The sequence below is a fragment of the Hyperolius riggenbachi genome, chromosome 3 (assembly GCF_040937935.1).
Source record: "Hyperolius riggenbachi isolate aHypRig1 chromosome 3, aHypRig1.pri, whole genome shotgun sequence".
NCBI lineage: Eukaryota > Metazoa > Chordata > Amphibia > Anura > Hyperoliidae > Hyperolius > Hyperolius riggenbachi.
The window spans coordinates 315,431,638-315,452,260 of NC_090648.1; the positions used below are offsets into that span (position 1 = coordinate 315,431,638).

Consider the following 20,623-nt stretch of genomic DNA (forward strand, 5'->3'; position numbering starts at 1 on the left):
TAAAAATCTTTGTAAGTTTACAGAGATTTCGTCATTGAGGTAAGATACCTCATTTTTCTTTTTCGTTTTTAAACTGGTTTTAAAAGCTTTTATTCAAATCAGGGCGCCTCTTTCCCTTATTGTGCATAGTTATACCCCCGTACATGTTTGTCCGAGGGGTGGTGACAGAACACCCGTTGTTTTACCACGGTTAATGTTTTGTGCATCCTTTTTCATCTAAGAGAGCGACCGCAACCAGGTCCGTCCAGGACCACCCCGAGTGGAGTCGGGTTTATGGTCTCCACCTGCTTCCTGTGGTCGGTTGCCCCTTGCAACCCTCCTTTGTGAGTAGCCCTTTCAATCAATTGATTTCTCCACACACCTACTATTGACAAACTGCACTATCGGGCTCCCTTTTTTGTCTCCTGTATCTTTTTTTTTTTCCCATAGGGTGCCAAGACACCCCAACCACGATAATACCCCTGAACAGTCATTTTGAGACATTTGGTTTCCAGACTACTCACGGTTTTGGGCCCGTAAAATGCCAGGGCGGTAGAGGAACCCCACAAGTGACCCCATTTTAGAAAAAAAGACACCCCAAGGTATTCTGTTAGGTGTATGACAAGTTCATAGAAGATTTTATTTTTTTGTCAAAAGTTAGCGGAAATTGATTTTTATTGTTTTTTTTCACAAAGTGTCGTTTTTCACTAACTTGTGACAAAAAAATAAAATCTTCTATAAACGCGCCATACACCTAACGGAATACCTTGGGGTGTCTTCTTTCTAAAATAGGGTCACTTGTGGGGTTCCTATACTGCCCTGGCATTTTAGGGGCCCTTAAACCGTGAGGAGTAGTCTAGAAAACAAATGCCTCAAAATGACCTGTGAATAGGACGTTGGGCCCCTTAGCGACCTAGGCTGCAAAAAAGTGTCACACGTGGTATCGCCGTACTCAGAAGTAGTATAATGTGTTTTGGGGTGTATTTTTACACATACCCATGCTGGGTGGGAGAAATCTCTCTGTATATGGACAATTGTGTGTAAAAAAAAATATCAAACAATTGTCATTTACAGAGCTATTTCTCCCACCCAGCATGGGTATGTGTAAAAATACACCCCAAAACACATTATACTACTTCTCCTGAGTACGGCGGTACCACATATGTGGCACTTTTTTACACCCTAACTGCGCTAAGGGGCCCAAAGTCCAATGAGTACCTTTAAGCTTTACAGGGGTGCTTACAATTAGGCACCCCCAAAATGCCAGGACTGTAAACACACCCCACAAATGACCCCATTTTGGAAAGTAGACACTTCAAGGTATTCAGAGAGGAGCATAGTGAGTCCGTGGCAGATTTCATTTTTTTTTTTCGCAAGTTAGCAGAAATGGAAACTTTTTTTTTTTTCTTTTTTGTCACAAAGTGTCATTTTCCGCTAACTTGTGAGAAAAAATAAAATCTTCTATGAACTCACCATGCCTCTCAGTGAATACTTTGGGATGTCTTCTTTCCAAAATGGGGTCATTTGGGGGATATTTATACTATCCTGGAATTCTAGCCCCTCATGAAACATGACAGGTGGTCAGAAAAGTCATAGATGCTTCAAAATGGGAAAATTCACTTTTGCGCCATAGTTTGAAAACGCTATAACTTTTACCCAAACCAATCAATATAGGCTGAATGGGTTTTTTTTTTTATTAAAAACATGTTTGTCCACATTTTTCGTGCTGCATGTATACAGACATTTTACTTTATTTGAAAAATGTCAGCACAGAAAGTTAAAAAAATAATTTTTTTGACAAAATTCATGTCTTAAAACAAAAAAAGTTTCAATTTTCCTACTAATCTCCAATATGGTTAATTTCTTGAGGATAGCCTGTACAAAGGCTTTGCTATTATAAAACTCTAATAAATGCGGAATTCAGTGTTTTGATCATCCCTATTACTGTCCAAGTTTGGGGTGTTTTTTACCAGGGCTGTGGAGTCGCAGTCATGGAGTCTGAGTCGGGGCAATTTTGGGTGCCTGGAGTCGGGAAAAAATGCACCGACTCTGACTCCTAATGAATGTAAACTGTAATTAAAATAGAAAATATGATAAAATGTTCTATTTCTCAGATAATAGTCATCATAAATAATGTATCCATACAGTAATAGCTGTGCTTAGTACACAAAAATGAAATAAACCAATCAAAATTAGTTACTTGAGCTGCTTCAATAAAGCAGTCCCTGTATTTTTAAAGTCAGATATACACATCTGATTGTGACTGTATATATGATGTGTACACTGGAATCTCTTATATATACACTAAATAACATCTATTCTGTAAGTATAAAGCCTGATGTGTAGCTGTGTCACTAATAGAGATGGTCAATGAGATGGAAATAATTCTGAGTTGATTCTGATTTATGCAAATGTACTCTTTGCTCATGAAATCAATTAATTTGATATGTTAAAATTTGGTTTGGTGACTACAAATTAAATGGTACTTGAGAAGGATGAAAAGAAAAGTTGTATACATACCTGGGGCTTCTTCCAGCCCCCTTCAGGCTAATCAGTCACTTGCTGTCCACCTCCACCACCTGGATCTTCTGCTATGAGTCCTGGTAATTCAGCCAGTCAGCGCAGTCCGGCCGCATGCCGCTTCCACAGCCAGGAGCGTTCTGCACCTGCGCTACAGTGCTGCACAGGTGTACTACGCTCCCGGTGGCGGAGTGTGTGCATGCGCACTACGCCAGACTGGCTCAAGTACCTGGACTCATACCAGAAGATCCAGGTGGCAGAGGAGGACAGCGAGGGACTGATTAGCCTGAAGGGGGCTGGAGGAAGCTCTAACTTTGTTAGACAGTAGTACTATACTCTACATATGCACTCTCCACAGAGCTGCAGGGAATCCACTGAGAATGTTGTGCACATTGAGCACAGAGGTGTTGTCTATCACCCATATACCTGGTTCAGATTGTGCATGAAGAATGTGTAATAGAGGAAGAATCTCCTTATTCCCCTGCAGAGTACCTGCACATCACTTTTACATGTACCCACAGTTACATTGCCTTGGGCTTGATAGATGTTCTTTGTTCCGGTCTGTACCTTTTACAAGTACACTTACCAAGGACTAGTTTTGAGGTGCGTACACACATGCGACTATAGTCGTTTGAAACGATCGTTCCTCAATCGTTTCAAACGACGATCGTTTAAAAAAAAGCAACCAACGATCATTAAGTCTAACGACGGACGAGCTAGATCGTTAAAAATGAACGATCTAGCTTGGCGGATTTTTACCAACGACGATCGTTTGCAAAAGTAGTACATCGTTGGAAACGGTCGTTCGTACTAGGCTTGACATGCGCATTTCGCTATTTCTCCATGAAACTTCTCATTTTTATGCGCAAGCGCAATAGTTGCTTTACGTGATGTAACGTTTGTTCTAACGATCAGATCGTTACACACATTTAAAAACTAACTTTACTTAGGTCGTTCTTTCATCAATTAAAAGTTCGTTTGTCGTTCTCAACGAACGATCGTTGTCGCATGTGTGTACGTAGCATTGGTCTATGACTAAAGGGAATAAATATGGCAGTCTCCATATCCTTCTCACTTCAGTTGTCTTTTAAAATTCCTACGTGTTGGCAGTTAGGAGACGAATTTCATGTCACATACTTTCAATCAACAAGATTGTAATATGCAAATTAGAGGAGGAGGAGTCTGAGTCGGTGGAATCCTAAACTGAGGAGTCTGAGTCGGTGGATTTTTGTACAGACTCCACAGCCCTATTTTTTACTCAAATTTAATTCAACAACAACACAATTCACTAAGCCAATCTACATGTATTCAGTGTGGTGCAATGACTTAAAGAATTGTGTTCTTCATTTACAGGGACATGCTAAGTTTGTGGGAAAAAACACCTGATTACTGCCTTTTTGTTATACTGTGGAGACTGTCATTTATGTATTCAATTTTCTATGACGTGAATCTTCTTGCATGTTAATATGATTATAGGTAGTGATGAGATTAATTTTGGTATTTTCCTCTGTACAGTACAGAGGAAAAAAAGTTGTATCTAAAGATTAGCTCTACACAAAATTATTCTGTAGTGTTATGTAACAGGTTTTTCTTGACTGGAAGAGCAGTTTTAGCCTTTCAGATTAGGAAGTTCATAGCAGACTACAAAAGAAACCAAAAGGCTAATTTTTATTTTAACCTGCAAAAAGACTTCTGAATTACTGATCCTTTGTAAAATTTTTATAACAAATCTGTAATATCACTTCAATGAGTCTCCAGTCACTCAGAAATGACTACAGCTTTCTGTATAGCCAGGTTGTGGGAAAGGCGTAACGTGGACCCTTTGTAATCAAACTACACCTTGTATAGTTGCTGAAAGAGTAGGTAAGAGATTCCCTCTCTGATTTATCTACAAATGATGTGCTTTTTGTTTGTTTGTGCTACTTACAGGACACCTGAAATGAGAGGGATATGGCGGCTGACATCTTTTCTTTTAAACACTGCAGATTGTCTGGCTGTCCTGCTGATCCTCTGTCTCTTAATATTATTAGTAATAGACCCTGAACAAGCATGTTGTTCAGATGTTTCTGACTGAAGTCAGACTGTATTCGCTGCATGCTTGTTTAAGGTTTGTGATTCAGACACTACTGCTGCCAGAAAGATCAGTTGGACTTCCAGGCAACTGGTGTTGTTTCAAAGGAAAGACATTTCCTCCCTCCACTGCTCTGAAATCTTCAAATTGGTAGCATGAAAAAACAGTCCACAGGTATGGTGAAGTTAAACAAGGATAGTTCATATAAGCATATTTGGGGTGGTTTTGTAAGCTTGCACACAACCGTTGAGGCCAACATTTAGGGATCTGCAGAATTTTACTTGGACATGAGATTTTTATTTATTTTTTGCACGGGTGGGATATTTATCTTGCGTGGGTGGTGGAAAGAGGTTTGAAGGCACAACATTTTTGAAAAAATCCATACACTTTGTTATACATGATCTTAATCATAGGCCGATAGTCCTTTTTTAAAAAAAATAAAAGTTTTATATTCTGTTTTCTATTAGTCAAGGGCATCTTATTCTCTTCTCCATAAAACCCAGACAGTCAGTGCTCTGTGCGGTGGATGTTTAAGGGACATCAGAAAAGTCAAACATCAACAGCACCTTCATAAATAATCACATTGTATAAATAATTTGGCAGCACTGCAGTTGGTGATAAGGATAGACATTACCATTTGCATGTTTACTTATTCACTCATCATCCCAGTTCAGAAATTCCACAGTGAATCAAAGTCAGGACATAAGTAAACACCAGATAAAGTCACTACTTATACAGCTGACATCTGTTACAGCAGCTCTAGTTTCAAACACTAACAAAGATTATTTACTGTCGTGATCAGGGCTGTGGAGTCGGAGTCGAGGAGTCAGAGCAATGTTTGGGTACCTGGAGTCGGCGTTGGGGAAAAAATACACCGACTCCTAATATATTTAAACTGTAATTAAAAGAGAACATATAGTGAAATGTTCTATTTCTCAGATAATAGTCATCATAAATAACTTGTATATACAGTAATAGCTGTGCTTAAGCCCCATCTACACGATACGATTCTTTATACGATTCGATTACGATTCTATTTACGATCCGATTAAATCCGACATGTCCGATTGGGATTCGATTCGATTCAATTCGATTTGCCATTGCAAAACAATGGCAAATCGAGTTGAATCGAATCGAATCCCGATCGGACATGTTGGATTTAATCGGATCGTAAATAGAACCGTAATCGAATCGTATAAAGAATCGTATCGTGTAGATGGGTCTTAAGTCTACAAAAATTAGATAAACCAATCAAAAAACAAGTTATTTGGGCTGCTACAATAAAGCCGTCACTATTTTTAAAACCCAATATATACCTGTTTATCTGATTGTGACTGTAGATCTGATGTGTACACAGGAATCTTTTATATATAATTACATCATGCTGGAGCATTCACATTGGCATTGCCAGGCCAGGATGGCTGACAGGGTAAAGTTTCAGCTTCCTGGCCAGAAACGTTTTGTTCCCAAAACCAGATGCCATGTTAATATAGCTTTACATTTTCTTAAACTTTTGTCAGTGATTAAATGCATTTTATGTTATATATTTTTAATCTACAGAGGAGACGCAGTCACATGATTTTTTTTCGTACCTCAGCTTAGTAATTTGCTGTGGAATAGCATTTAAATAGAAATAAAAACTAGTCCTTGGTAAGAGTACTTGTAGAGGATGTATACAGGAACATAGAACATTGATTGCGTCCTAGCCTATCTAACAATCTACATGTAAGAGTGATATGCAGGTACTCTGCAGGAGAATGAGGGGATTCTTCCTCTATTACACATTCTTCATGCACAATCTGAACATGGATCAGGCCCTACGCAATATAACTGTGGGTACATGTAAGAGTGATGGGCAGGTACTCTGCAGGAGAATAAGGGGATTCTTCCTCTATTACACATTCTTCATGAACAATCTGAACCAGGTTTACGGGTGATAGACGACACCTCTACATTCAATGTACACACCATTCTCAGTGGATTCGCAACAGCTCTGTGGGGAGTGCATATGTATAGTACTAATGAGTAGTTAATTTGTATTCACCAACCCCCAAATTTAACAACATATAAAATGAATTGGAAATATATGCACTCCCTTTGCTCATGAGTTACAGATTGCCAAGCAAACTCATGGCAAACCAGAACTCCTAGGAGTGTGTAATTGGCTGAAAGAGACCAAAATGATGCTATGCAAAACAGAAGTTAGCCTTCTTAAAACAGAAGGTATTTGTGATTATTCAGGTTGCAAATGGGAAGGGAATTCTTTCTGTATTCACATCCCAATAAATAGACTTCCTAAAAAATGTTTAGTATCTCATTGACCATATCTACTCTAGAGTGTGAGTAGTTTCCTGTGAGCAGATTGAGGTTTTAAAATTGATAATCTTCGTACTGTGGACTGCTCTATCACACAGAAGCCATGTATCCTTCTGTAACTCAAACATGCCGGGATGTGTAGTTTTGCATCCTTTGTTTTTCTACTTTGCCACATGACCACACTTAATTAACCTTGAGGCCAGCTACAGTTCAATAGATAAAGCTTTAAAGGGAAAGTCCAAGCAAAACAAAAAAAGAAAATCTACTTACCTGGGGCTTCCTTCATCCCCTGGAAGCCGTCCTGTGCCCTCGCCGCAGTTCCGCTCACAGCCAGTGGCCGGGTCCCCTCTATGGAAGATGCCAACCTCGCCAGGTCAGCATCTGATGTGCCTGCGTGAGAACCGCTCGCGATTGTGCTCATGTGGTCTGGGGCATTCTGCGCAGGCGCAATAGCTCTGTGCCTGCGCAGAACGCTCCATGCTACCTGTGCGCAGTTGCGAGTGGCGCCACGCACTCACACATGTGCAGTAGATGCTGGTTGGCATCTTCAACGGAGTGGACTCCGGGTTACTGGCTAGGAGCTGAGCTGCAGCGAGGGCACAAGACTGCTCCCAGGGGCTGAAGGAAACCCCAGATAAGTGAATCTTTTTTTTTTTTTTTTGTTTTGTTTTGTTTACACCCTGGATCTTCCCTTAGCCTCATACATACTATGAAGCAGGTTGCCTGGTGTGATGGGAAGCCGATCCCTCAGGCAACGATGAAGGCCCGAGGCTGCACATACTTGGTGCTAGCCTGTAGGCTAGCAACATGTTCTATTGCAATGGATGAGGAGTGCTGGAGGAGTAGTGCAGTTGTGATGTCACAAGGGAGCCTGATGAGTGGGGATAACAAAGCTCTGAGCTGTCTCTCAGCCAAAATGAACTGCCAGGCTGAGGGCGGTCATGGGCTGCTATACACATGCTGTGTTCTTTGCAAAGGCAGCTGCTATCGGCTTTACTCAGCTGGTGGAGTCTGGGAAACCTATTTGGCCCATAAAACTGGTATTTTTATTACCACTGCTCTTTAATACACTATTAATAATCACTTATCAATTGATCCCCTTTGCCAGCCACTCCTGCAGTACAGCTTTCCTATACTGGAAACTTCAGCCCTTAGTCTGTGCCTTGCACAACAGTGGGGCAGTGCTGCTCACAAAAGCTGCTGTTAACTCACTCAGTTTGGTTGCTTCAGATCAAGCAACCAGATCTTTATTTAGGCACTAAAGCCTTATCTGACATAAACAGTTTGGGGGAACTGTGCTTACAGAGTTCTAAGATGGTGTGCTTACAGCCGCCATTAGAGATTGGCTGCCAGGAAATAAATATGGCAGCCGCCATATACCTCTCACTACAGTTATCCTTTAAACCACTGCAGGATAAATACAAGTGATGAAAGTAAACTAATGTGTGGATTAAGATGTTGTACCCTTACACAAAGATGGGTTTTTGTTTGTGATGGAAATTTTCATATAACATTTTTAATATTACTGGAAAAGGGTTTTGGTGCATGGAAGGGATTATCAAGTCAGCTTTTTGTCTTCCAAATATACTTTGTCCCTTTATCCCTTTATTTACTGGTGCTTCTTGAAGGAATTCTGAACTCTTGGTGAGGACACTGCAGTGAGACATTACAACTCTACCGGCACAAATGTTTAACCACCCCCATCCTTATCCGAATTAATGATCTACAAATATCACCGTCCACTGCCCGTAGCTGGGAAACACTTCCTACAAATAGGTAAAATATGAGCCAGTGGTTTGGAAGTGGCATTCAGATGATCTTTTACGAAACCAGAAATATACACGTTATGGAGTTTGGATAAGAAAAGAATCAGAATATACATTGTAAACAAGTTCTAGAGTTTAACAATTTGAATAGTTCATTGTTATATTGTGAAGCAATAAGGTTTTAGTTTGTAAATATCATAAATCTTCCCTTTTGCCTTACCCACTATTTTACATGGATTGACCCACCTTTATTTTAATGCATATGATGGTAAACGCAATGTGCGTTTAGTAACAATTCATAATGTTTTGTGTGTTGCACATCTGTAGGTCTTAAAATAAATCTAGTGTCGTTACCTGGCTTGCTCATGCAGTTCATTTTTACTATGGAGACAACGGTGCTGTTATTGAGCAGAAAGCTTTCCCTTTAACAATCTATCACCTGAACACCCCCCTTCCACATACTCCCTCTGCTGGTTAGGATGTAGTCGCATGATAAGCTTCTGCTGGAGCTGCAGTGCTGTCCACAGAGAGTTAATATGTAAGCAGTAGGGGTATGAGATGGATTGGGTGGCATTGGACTCGGTTCTCTAGCTACACAGCAGCTTTCAGTATTAACACTTTGCTTGCAACCTTTTGCGAATGGGTTTTGGATCACATGACTTTTTCAAAGGGAGACCACATCAGATGTGAACATTGTGAGTAATGTCATAGTCCCTATTCATCTTGACTGATTAAACTGTATGGTTAAACTATGATTTTTAAAACCTTTAAAACAAACCTGTGTCAATGTGTTCAATAATTTGAATGCATGTACACATATAATGGGCTTACAGACTTTCCCATTCAAGCTGTTTTCTTGTGTGTAGTCAGTAGATTTCCTAAGCTATATTTTAAGTCTCTTCTGGGGGACAGGAAGAATCGAGGAGTTTGTGTCCTGTATTTGCCCTCCTTAGTGTAGGTTAAGATGAGTGGTGGTTCTCATTTCATCATTTGTGTTCCTCCAACTGACACTTGGGGCTTGATTCACTAACTGGCGCTAAGTATTAGCGCCGGAGTGAAAAGCCACTTAGTGCCCGAAATTTAGCTTTGCGGGCACTAATGGCAGCGCAAAGCTACATCACGCACAGCCCAGTGCAATGCGCGTGCAGTGTGACGATAACGACGCACCCGCTGCGCTGTAAACGTCGCACCTGGTTCGTCGAAAACAGCACATCGGGTGTCCCCGAAACGGTGCATCATTGCGCCGCTTGGGGGGCACCCGATTGCGCCATTTTCGTTTACAGCGCAGCGGGTGCGACGTTATCATCGCACCGCACACTATTACCGGCTGTGCACGCACTGCAATGGGCTGTGTGCGATGTCTGGGCGTAAACCACTTAACTCCGTGGTTTGCGCCCACTAGTCCTTAACCTCCCTGGCGGTACGCAGTTTTAGAGGCTGCATCCGCGGAGGATTTTTTAAAATAAAACTTGCACTATATGCTTAAGCTAGCACTTCGCTAGCTAATTATGTCTCCCAAGCCCCCGGGCACCCAACTAAACCCCCCGGTCGCCGCCGGCAATATTTACCCCTCCGCAATCCCGCGAGAGCCGCAGCTTCACTATCCAGCTTCACTTGTCGCTATGGCGACGATCGGACATGATGTCATGCACAGTCCCGATCCTCCCCATAGCGAAGTCTGGAGCTGATTGGGAGGCTGCGCCATCACGGGATCCCTGGGGGGGGGTACGTATTACGGCAGTGATCGGGGGCGATCAGTGGGGAACTGGAGGGCCTTGGGGGACATAATTAGCTAGCGAAGTGCTAGCTTAAGCATATAGTGCAAATTTTATTTTAAAAAATCCTCCTGGGGCCATGTGATCCCCTGGTTAGTGAATCGAGGCCTTAAAGTGGATCTGAGATGAACTTTTACTCATTGCATAATTGTGTTCCTTTCCTATTGTTTATAGGGCATTCCTCAAGCCAAATACTTTTTTGTTTTGTTTTAATACCCTATAAACTAAACAAGCCTCGCCCACAGCCTTTCAGAGAGCTTTGGCATTTTCAGACAGTAGCAAGGGCTCATTGTAGCTCAGTCTGGGCAGGAGGAGGGGGAGATATTACTAGCCAGAGATTTCAGAGGAGGAGGGAGGATTAGGCTGAGTGCTGAAGATGCAGATAAGCTTACCTATGTGTAATGTTTACAAACAACATGGCTGCTGTCATTGTATCACAGGAAGAAATAATCATATTCTACTGAAGCTGTTTGCAGCTAGATTTGCTGTGTAAACGATCTAAACTTTAGATAAGATACATATACAAGTTACTTGTTATAGTTAGTTTTTCATCTCGGATCCTCTTTAACAAAAGGTTCTTACTGTAAGGACACTCAAGGTTCGTACGTGATTTGTCATGTATGAGTCTGTATTGAATTGTTATCACTGTGGCAATAATGTAATAGACTGCAGAGATTTAGCTTTCTCTACACACCTACAGTGTTTGGGCAAAAAATGCCATAGAAATAGATGGATTTTCTCACCTCATGCTTGTTCAGTAGCAACAATATTGTGTTTTTTCAGTGTTCTGGGGATTTTGTCCAAACACTGTAATTTATTCCTATGTGACATAGTGTGATTTTAGTGACTGATGTTACAAAGTTACAAGTTATTTCGGTTGAAAAAAGACAGAGCCATATAGATAAGTTTCTAGTTGAACTAGATGGATGTATCACTGAACACACTAAAAATAAAAGTACGTTAATTCTTATACTAACTTTTATATTTTTATTCTTCTAGCTATAATACTAGTGCAAATAATGTTTTAAATTGATGTGTCAAGAAATAGCTTCAAATTACCTAGACTCCGAGTTAATTAGACCGGATTCTCTTTGAGATAGGGGTGTCCAGGAGGAATGTTTATGAAGAGTGAGATATCTAATGTGTTTGTATTTCTAAATGCCTGATGGACATAATATATGCATGGTATTCCTAAGATAAGTGTCTTGAAGGGACAATGCTGGTTTTTAGTATTTATATACCGTGTAATCCATTTATTATGCTGTATTATGACTTGGACTGATGCACGATTTTCTTTTGCACAACCTCAGAGTTTTTTGTTGATGAAAAAAAAAATAACAATCTTCAAAGATCAAAACATGTGAAATTGAAATGTTAAAAACCTTTTAATTTATGTTAGGTTTACAGCAAAACTAAATTTTCACAGAGATGTTCTTATCGAACCTTGCATAAGTTAAATTGGTTGAGTGAATGAAGACAATGGGCCACTAGATGGTGCAACAGATTCTAATTTGGTGCTAACAATCATCACCGCATTCTGAGCAGGGAAGCCGTTTCTTCCCGGGTTTTTTTCTTTTCTAAACCACATATACAAGCTACTTGTCTGCACTGACAACAGACCAACTGCAGCCTGTAATGCAGGAAAATGTTCTTCTAGTTTTACAACCTAGCAGCTAAATGTATATTTTTTCGTGGAACTGGATTGTGGGAAACAAAATCCCTTAAAGAATGTTCTGCAGATTTAAATTTGCTGGAAATAGAACATTAGTAATATAAAATGTATGTTAAGGGGTCATTTTTAAATTGTCAAAAATAACATCTTCAAATTGTATCCTATGCATGTACAATGTCATTTTTAAAGCACATTGCCATTCATTTGAGGAGATAAGATAGAGCAGGCAATTGTGAGGAACACCTGCGAGGGCTTCATTGCCATGTGGGTCCTTATTTACTTTATGTTGCCATATTGGGTATCGCAGAGGAAGTTAGGGAAGATCTCCACAGCAGGTACAGTGGGATGCAAAAGTTTGGGCAACCTTGTTAATCGTTATGATTTTCCTGTATAAATCGTTGGTTGTTACGATAAAAAAAGTCCGTTAAATATATTATATAGGACACACACACAGTGATATTTGACAAGTGAAATAAAGTTTATTGGATTTACAGAAAGTGTGCAATAATTGTTTAAACAAAATTAGGCAGGTGCATAACTTTGGGCACCACAAAAAAGAAATGAAATCTATATTTAGATATATAGATATCCTTTTTAAACCAGTGGTCCTCAAACTAAGGCCCAAGGACCGAATGCAGCCCCCTGAGGCTTTTTCACTGGCCCCCCAAACACTAAATGTATAACTTATAGATTTGGCCCACTGCACCTTTAAATATCGGTGGCCCACATATAGAATAGCAGTGCTGGCACCACCCATCCACATACTTTTGAAGCCAGCGAGCAGTTATTCGCTGGCTTTCAATCAGGTTCATCAGGTGACACTGCTGTCCAACTGGATGGCAGGTTGTCACCTGAGTATGCCTCACTGTCTAGTGCACAAAGACATTCTTTGGGCGCCTCAAGATTGGCTGCTGCTGGGAGGTCTCCTCCAGGCGTGTTTTTTTTTTTTGGGGGGGGGGGGAATCAATACGTAGATTCAATGTAATGTTCTTCAACATCATTGTATGTATATTCCGGCCCCCCAGCAGTCTGAAGTATGTTGACCTCAGCCCTTGACCGAAAAAGTTTGAGGACCCCTGCTCTAAACGCTTCCTGTAGGTTCCATTGAGAGTCTGGATTCTGGTTGAAGGTATTTTGGACCATTGCTCTTTACAAAACCTCTCTAGTTCATTCAGGTTTGATGGCTTCTGAGCAGGGACAGCTCTCTTTAACTCAAATCACAGATTTTTCAATTATATTCAGGTCTAGGGACTGAGATGGCCATTCCAGAACATTGTACGTGTTCATCTGCATGAATGCCTTCGTGGATTTTGAGCAGTGTTTAGGGTCGTTGTCTTGTTGAAAGCTCCAGCCCCTGGCGCAGCTTCAGCTTTGTCACTGATTTCCTGACATTGGTATCCAGAATCTGCTGATACTGAGTGGAATCCATGCGTCCCTCAACTTTGACAAGATTCCCAGTCCATGCACTGGCTACACAGCCCCACAGCATGATGGAACCACCACCATATTTCACTGTAGGTAGCAGGTGTTTTTCTTGGAATGCTGTGTTTTTTCTTCCTCCATGCATAACGCCCCTTTGGTTTGCCCAAATATCTAAATTTTAGTTTCATCTGTCCACAGCACCTTATTCCAAAATGAAGCTGGCTTGTCCAAATGTGCTTTAGCATACCTAAAGTGGCTCTGTTTGTGGTGTGGGAGGAGAAAAGGCTTCCACTGCATCACTCTTGCATACCGCATCTCCTTGTGTAAAGTGCGCCGAATGGTTGACCGATGCACAGTGACTCCATCTGCTGCAAGATGATGTTGTAGGTCTTTGGTGCTGGTCTATGGATTGACTCTGACTGTTCTCACCATTTGTCGCTTCTGTTTATGCAAGATTTTCCTTGGTCTGCCACTTCGAGCCTTAACTTGAACTGAGCCTGTGGTCTTCCATTTCTTCAATATGTTCCTAACTGTGGAAACAGACAGCTGAAGTCTCTGAGACAAGTTTCTGTATCCTTCCCCAAACCACAACCACAAAATCCCATAATAACACAATATTGGGAATCGTTAAAGGAACCCTGAAGTGAGCAGAATACAGAGGCTGCCAACTTTTTTCCAATGCCAGTTTGCTTGTTTGTCATTTTGAGCCTTTGATTTTAGTTGTTTGAGACACAGTCCTGCTACAAGCCTGCAGCCAGTAGAATCAGACCACAGTCAAAGCGTCGACAAGGAAGCCAGGGAACTGTCCTAGTTTATTAGAGAATGAAGATGGCAGCCTCCATTTTCCATGCACTTCATGTTCCATTTAAATTTTGAAATAATGTGACCCTACCATCTGAAGAGAGAGCTATTATCATTCTCTGGTTAATCAAGCTTTCCTGACTCCAATCCCTTCCACAACCCCTCGAGTCACATCTCAGAGAATACCTAGAAATATAATTGCATTGTTACTGCCAGTACCACTAACGCCAATAGAAGTGAAGAGATTTTTTTTATTGTTTCTACAAACAGTCTCATTCTAGTATGAGTAAGTGCCTCTTGTTAAAACATTTATTGAGCTTAAAATGTCAAATAATATTCAACCACAAACCATCGATCAAGATTTTAAATCGATAGATGCTATATAATAACATTACAAGAATGATTGGACTGATTGCAATCACTTTACTGATTGGTGGACATGTATGAGGTGGTTATTAAAGAGACTCTGTAACATGAAAAAGATCCCCTGGGGGGTACTCACCTCGGGTGGGGGAAGCCTCCGGATCCTAATGAGGTTTCCCACGCCGTCCTCTGTCCCACGGGGGTCTCGCTGCAGCACTCCGAACAGCCGGCGACAGACCCGACTGTCAGTTCAATATTTACCTTTGCTGGGGCGCTGTGGCTGCTTTCGGATCTGTCGGGTCCGCTCTACTGCGCAGGCGCCGGAAACTTGCGCCTGCGCAGTAGAGCAGACCCGACGGCGATCGGGTATTTCCGTGTAGTTCGGAGCCGACAGCCGTCAGAGCACCTGCGCAGGAGCCGGGAAGGTAAATATTGACGTCATCTTTCACGGAGGGCTGCAACGAGACCCCCGTGGGACAGAGAACGGCGTGGGAAGCCTCATTAGGATCCGGAGGCTTCCCCCACCCGAGGTGAGTACCCCCCAGGGGATCTTTTGACGTTACAGATCCTCTTTAAGCATCAATAGGTGTTCACAATCTTGGATTCGTGGATAACATGTATTCAGTTTTAATTATTTTATTGTAATGATCAAATTGCTTGACAGACATGTTGTTTGGTTTGATTGTAATGTGCAGACTGTGTATTTGCACTACACCCTAAGAGAACTACATCAATAGATAGTATACAGAAAGAGCAGTGAACCGGTCAGGAAGAATCTAGGCCTCACAGCAACTTGTCACTATTGCCACCACCTGTCTAAACCATGAATATCTGTTTTGTCTTAATTCTGCTCAATCTGCGTACAATCTCAGATTTGGCAGAGGAAGAATTATCTATAGAAAGTGAAATAAATGACTATCATTGGAGCTGTACAAAAACATTCTCTTTATATGGTAAAATATGCAGTATAGTGCAAAAAATGCTCTGTATTTGAATTATAAGTGTACAGCTCGCTCAGTGGTGCTGCAGTTTGTTAGCAATGCTGAGATTTTATTGATTAAGTTGGTTGTTGTGTGTTCTTTGCGGTAATGCCTTCCATTACTTGTAATGGACAAGAGCAATTTTCTTAGATTAATTGGATTATTGGAGTATTGGCACTTCTTTTCTGACATAGTATAGTAGTTTTATTCTGTAAGCCACATTTGTATGCACTATAAAGATATCCATTAAGCTGGGCTGGCAATGATAATGTATTGTAAAAAAAAAAAAAAAGAGAGAGAGAGAACACTAAAAACCATTAATTTCATGCTGTTGGGAACAAAATGATTAGCTGTCTGCATGCAATGCTGTGTCTTCTCACCTGGCCTTTAAATCAAGATGGTTGTGGTCACAGGAATGACTGATGTGTACTATAGCACTTCATTTATGTGAATACCACTGTGCATCCTCACTGTGGCAGCTCCTGACTCCTGAAATCATATTAAATGTCACTCAACGAACGCCTGAACATTCCACCCCCTTTTTTCTTATCTAGTAAATGGTGCATAGTATGGCACTGCAGCCTCGTGTACATGGCCTGCAGTATTACATTTTAAAGCATTAGTGTTTGTACTTGTATAACAACGCCACAAGACTGTTTGTTTGAGCTTTTAGCCTTCAAAATCTTTATTTTGCAAAAAGTCAGCATATACAAATGTTGGCAAAGGTGTAATAAAGAGAAATCATAAACAAAATCCTAACATGGACTAAAGCAGCAATTCGATTAAGTCAATATTCATATATATAGAGAGAGAGAGAGAGAGAGAGAGAGAGAGAGAGAGAGAGAGAGAGAGAGAGAGAGAGAGATCTATATCTAAAGATAGATAGATAGATAGATAGATAGATAGATAGATAGATAGATAGATAGATAGATAGATAGATAGATATTCTGTGTTCAACAGTATTACAGATTCGCACATCATCCCAATAAAAGAGGTGCAATTTAGCATCCGCAACACACAACATAAGACATTAGGCATAAAGGTCCCACTAGAGACTAAACTCCGTTGCTAATTCAAGAGGCTGCTGGTCCTCTAAACGAGATCCAAGGATCCAAGGTTTTAGTGAAGGCATCACCCCTATACGCTATCACTTTGAGCTTTTGATAGATGCCAGTGAGTTGACTAACTCCTCTCTTTATCTGTAAGGCCTGGCTTGTTTAGCCGATGCCAGTTCCTTTCCTGCTACCAAGCAAAAAAACATGTGGTATCCTTCGGCAGTGCTTCCGTCTTTAGGTTGTCACTCGGGGACACTGAACCACCGAAGGTAGGTAATCCTGGATGCTGCAGATGACGCCCAGGACATGATGAGATGATGGGATGCACTGCGGCATTTACACAAATTACTGGAACTGCAGGCATTGTCATTAGAAACAACTGCTTCTGTTTACATGAATGGAAGCAGCAGTCAATCCCTTTAAGTGTTGCTTTCGTTACCAGTGACAAATGACACGTTTACCACTCCCAAGAGTCTATCTAAACTAGCCCTTAAAGTACCCCTGGTCTGACTTAAAATTTGTGCAATGGTGCCATGGTGGGCTAGATTACCTGTCCCTGAATGTTCTGGCATTGCTCGTTGTGGTACTTCACTGCTGACGTCCATTGTCGCCGATCCCGACAATCTCGTCGCTCTCTGCACGCCGCAGGTCACTTTCCCTGCCGTCTCTGACAGCAGAGCCCTGTAAGCCGGTCAGGAGCTGATTTCATTGGCTCCTGACCCTGTTGATCAATTTAAACAACTCCCATTGGCTTACATTGATCACACGGTCAGGAGCCAATGAAAGCGGCTCTTGACAGGCTCTCCGAGCTCTGCTGTCATAAGAGACAGTGTGACAGAGTGGGTGGCCTGAAGATCCTGGTGTGCGGTGTGGACGGCGGTTGCGGCGGGTATATGCCGTGAGTCGTCGGTATCCGGCGGTTTCTTGTGTCACCGGTCTCTGGTTCTTAAGGGGCAGAGACCGCTAGTACTTATGTGGTTAAAGTATACCTTAAAGAGAACCTGTACTGAGTAAAATTATTTAAAATAAACACTCGAGGTAACTTCAAATGAACATTACATAGTTACCTTGCCATCAGTTCCTCTCAGAAGCTCACCATTTTCTTCTGACAATAATCCCTTCCAGTTCTGACAACATTTTGTCAGAACTGAAATATATCAGTTGCTCTCAGTTATATATCAGTTGCTGTTAGTTACAGCTGAGAGGAAAACTGATGTGTCCATGTTTCCCTATGGCTCAAGTGGGAGATGTTACAGTTTAACAGTGTGCTGACCAGAAAGCTGTTATGGGGTAATGGCTATTTTCAAAATGGATGACAGAGAATTCCCTTGATCACAGTGGCCAAACAGGACGCAGGAGAGGAGAAAGAGATTGATGAGTAGACTACACATGAGGTAAGTATGATGTAAGTATGTTTATTTAGACTTTTATTTTCAGTTCAGGTTTTCTTTAACCAAAACAAAGCTGCCTAATGTAAACAGAGGTATGTTCATGTTTGATCCACAAACCTCCGTGTATTGTCTGCTCCTCTCCTTGTGTCACCAATGACAAATTTAAAATACACCTCAATTATGTGTAACCTCTTTAATGCTGAAGCAATTTGGGTCACCAACGGGCAGGCAGTAAATTGGTTGCAGCATAAACTCCTATGCTAATTACAGCTATGGTGGCACTTAGTGTATAATTTGGACGACAGTGGCGCACGATAAATAGCGGCTACATGTGATGCAAATATCCTTGGAGTGTGTGTGTTTGTGAGTGTGTGTGAGTGTGTGTGAGTGTGTGTGAGTGTGTGTGAGTGTGTGTGAGTGTGTGTGAGTGTGTGTGAGTGTGTGTGAGTGTGTGTGAGTGTGTGTGAGTGTGTGTGAGTGTGTGTGAGTGTGTGTGAGTGTGTGTGAGTGTGTGTGAGTGTGTGTGTGTGTGTGTGTGTGTGAGTGTGTGTGTATATATGTGTGTGTGTGTATATGTGTGTGTGTGTGTGTGTGTGTGTGTATGTATATATGTATATATGTGTGTGTGTGTGTGTGTGTGTGTGTGTGTGTGTGGTTTAGTGTTAGGAGTAGGTACAGTGAGGGTTGGTAACTGCTTACACCTGGGGCTCAAATCACCCTTTTCAGCATACACCTTTAATGCACCTTCAAACCAGAAGCAATTCCTTACATGGGAGGAGATATAACCTATAATAAATATTCTTTATGTCAACTGTGTCCTTGGATGTGAAAACAGATTTGATGTCTGCCTTTTCCACCAACAAAGAGGCTGAAAGTACAAGCGTGAAAAAAAAAATTCGTAAAAATAGAATGGAACTTCCTTTGTGTTCATATTATGTAAGATTTAAACAGGTGGTTTTTAAGCCTTTCTGAAGGCCTCAGATTTATTACATTGTTTGGTTTTTCACTGGAGGACACAGGTCAGTTGATAACTGATTATTTAGCCATTCTTCTCTGCTCTTCTGTGTTCAGGTACACAAGGCGCACATTGCTAACAATGCTGAATATTACATCGAATAGTACCCTGTCTAGCCAGGAGCTTTAAGCACCTCTGTGTGGCGCGTAACGCCTGGGAGCGCCTATAACTGCAATGCTGTAGTCCTCAGCAGCGTACCAGAAATTCAGGTAATGATAGTAGCCGGACCCCGAATTACGTAACCCCCCACCCCCCGAATTGCTGTGACTCGGAGGGGGAATCGTATTTAAGGCCCCCGGGATTTTTAACGGCTGCAAGGTGAGCAGTCATAGCCTTGTGCCCAGTAGTAATATGGAGTAATATGATGTGTCTGTGCATCTGGTTATGGAAAACAGACCTGTTCCTTGCATTTTTTTTGTTTGGCCAGAAAAATTCAATTTAGGTGACACAATGTATTATTAATCCAGTATAACTGACCATTTCCCATATAAATGAAATACCGATATTCTACTAACTGCTTACACCTGGGGCTCAAATCACCCTTTTCAGCATACACCTTTAATGCACCTTCAAACCAGAAGCAATTCCTTACATGGGAGGAGATATAACCTATAATAAATATTCTTTATGTCAACTGTGTCCTTGGATGTGAAAACAGATTTGATGTCTGCCTTTTCCACCAACAAAGAGGCTGAAAGTACAAGCGTGAAAAAAAAAATTCGTAAAAATAGAATGGAACTTCCTTTGTGTTCATATTATGTAAGATTTAAACAGGTGGTTTTTAAGCCTTTCTGAAGGCCTCAGATTTATTACATTGTTTGGTTTTTCACTGGAGGACACAGGTCAGTTGATAACTGATTATTTAGCCATTCTTCTCTGCTCTTCTGTGTTCAGGTCCACAAGGCGCACATTGCTAACAATGCTGAATATTACATCGAATAGTACCCTGTCTAGCCAGGAGCTTTAAGCACCTCTGTGTGGCGCGTAACGACTGGGAGCGCCTATAACTGCAATGCTGTAGTCCTCAGCAGCGTACCAGAAATTCAGGTAATGATAGTAGCCGGACCCCGAATTACGTAACCCCCCACCCCCCGAATTGCTGTGACTCGGAGGGGGAATCGTATTTAAGGCCCCCGGGATTTTTAACGGCAGCAAGGTGAGCAGTCATAGCCTTGTGCCCAGTAATAATATGGAGTAATATGATGTGTCTGTGCATCTGGTTATGGAAAATAGACCTGTTCCTTGCATTTTTTTTGTTTGGCCAGAAAAATTCAATTTAGGTGACACAATGTATTATTAATTCAGTATAACTGACCATTTCCCATATAAATGAAATTCCTCCTTGACTTGCGTTTAATTATGAAGCCCGCTTTACTGACTCACGTCTTTTCCTTGTATTTGTTTCTTTCTTTTTTTTTCTTTATATTAATCTTCTCAAGAATCTTATTAAAAATCAAAAGGAAATTGGCTGCTCATACACTGTGATGCTGAATTTTT

The 20,623-nt window shown here is 41.3% G+C and overlaps 1 protein-coding gene across 9 annotated transcripts in view; it reads left to right on the plus strand.

The window, feature by feature from the left end:
- Nucleotides 1-20,623, plus strand: part of GRIP1 (glutamate receptor interacting protein 1) — a 799,607-nt gene that overhangs the window by 376,716 nt on the left and 402,268 nt on the right. The window contains exon 1 of one of the 9 annotated variants that reach the window (XM_068276737.1): nucleotides 20,119-20,173. The exons of the other annotated variants lie outside the window; for them this stretch is intronic. The gene's annotated coding sequence lies outside the window, so the exon portion shown is untranslated. Of the gene's footprint in view, nucleotides 1-20,118; nucleotides 20,174-20,623 lie in introns of those variants that run through there. 9 annotated transcript variants of the gene reach the window in all.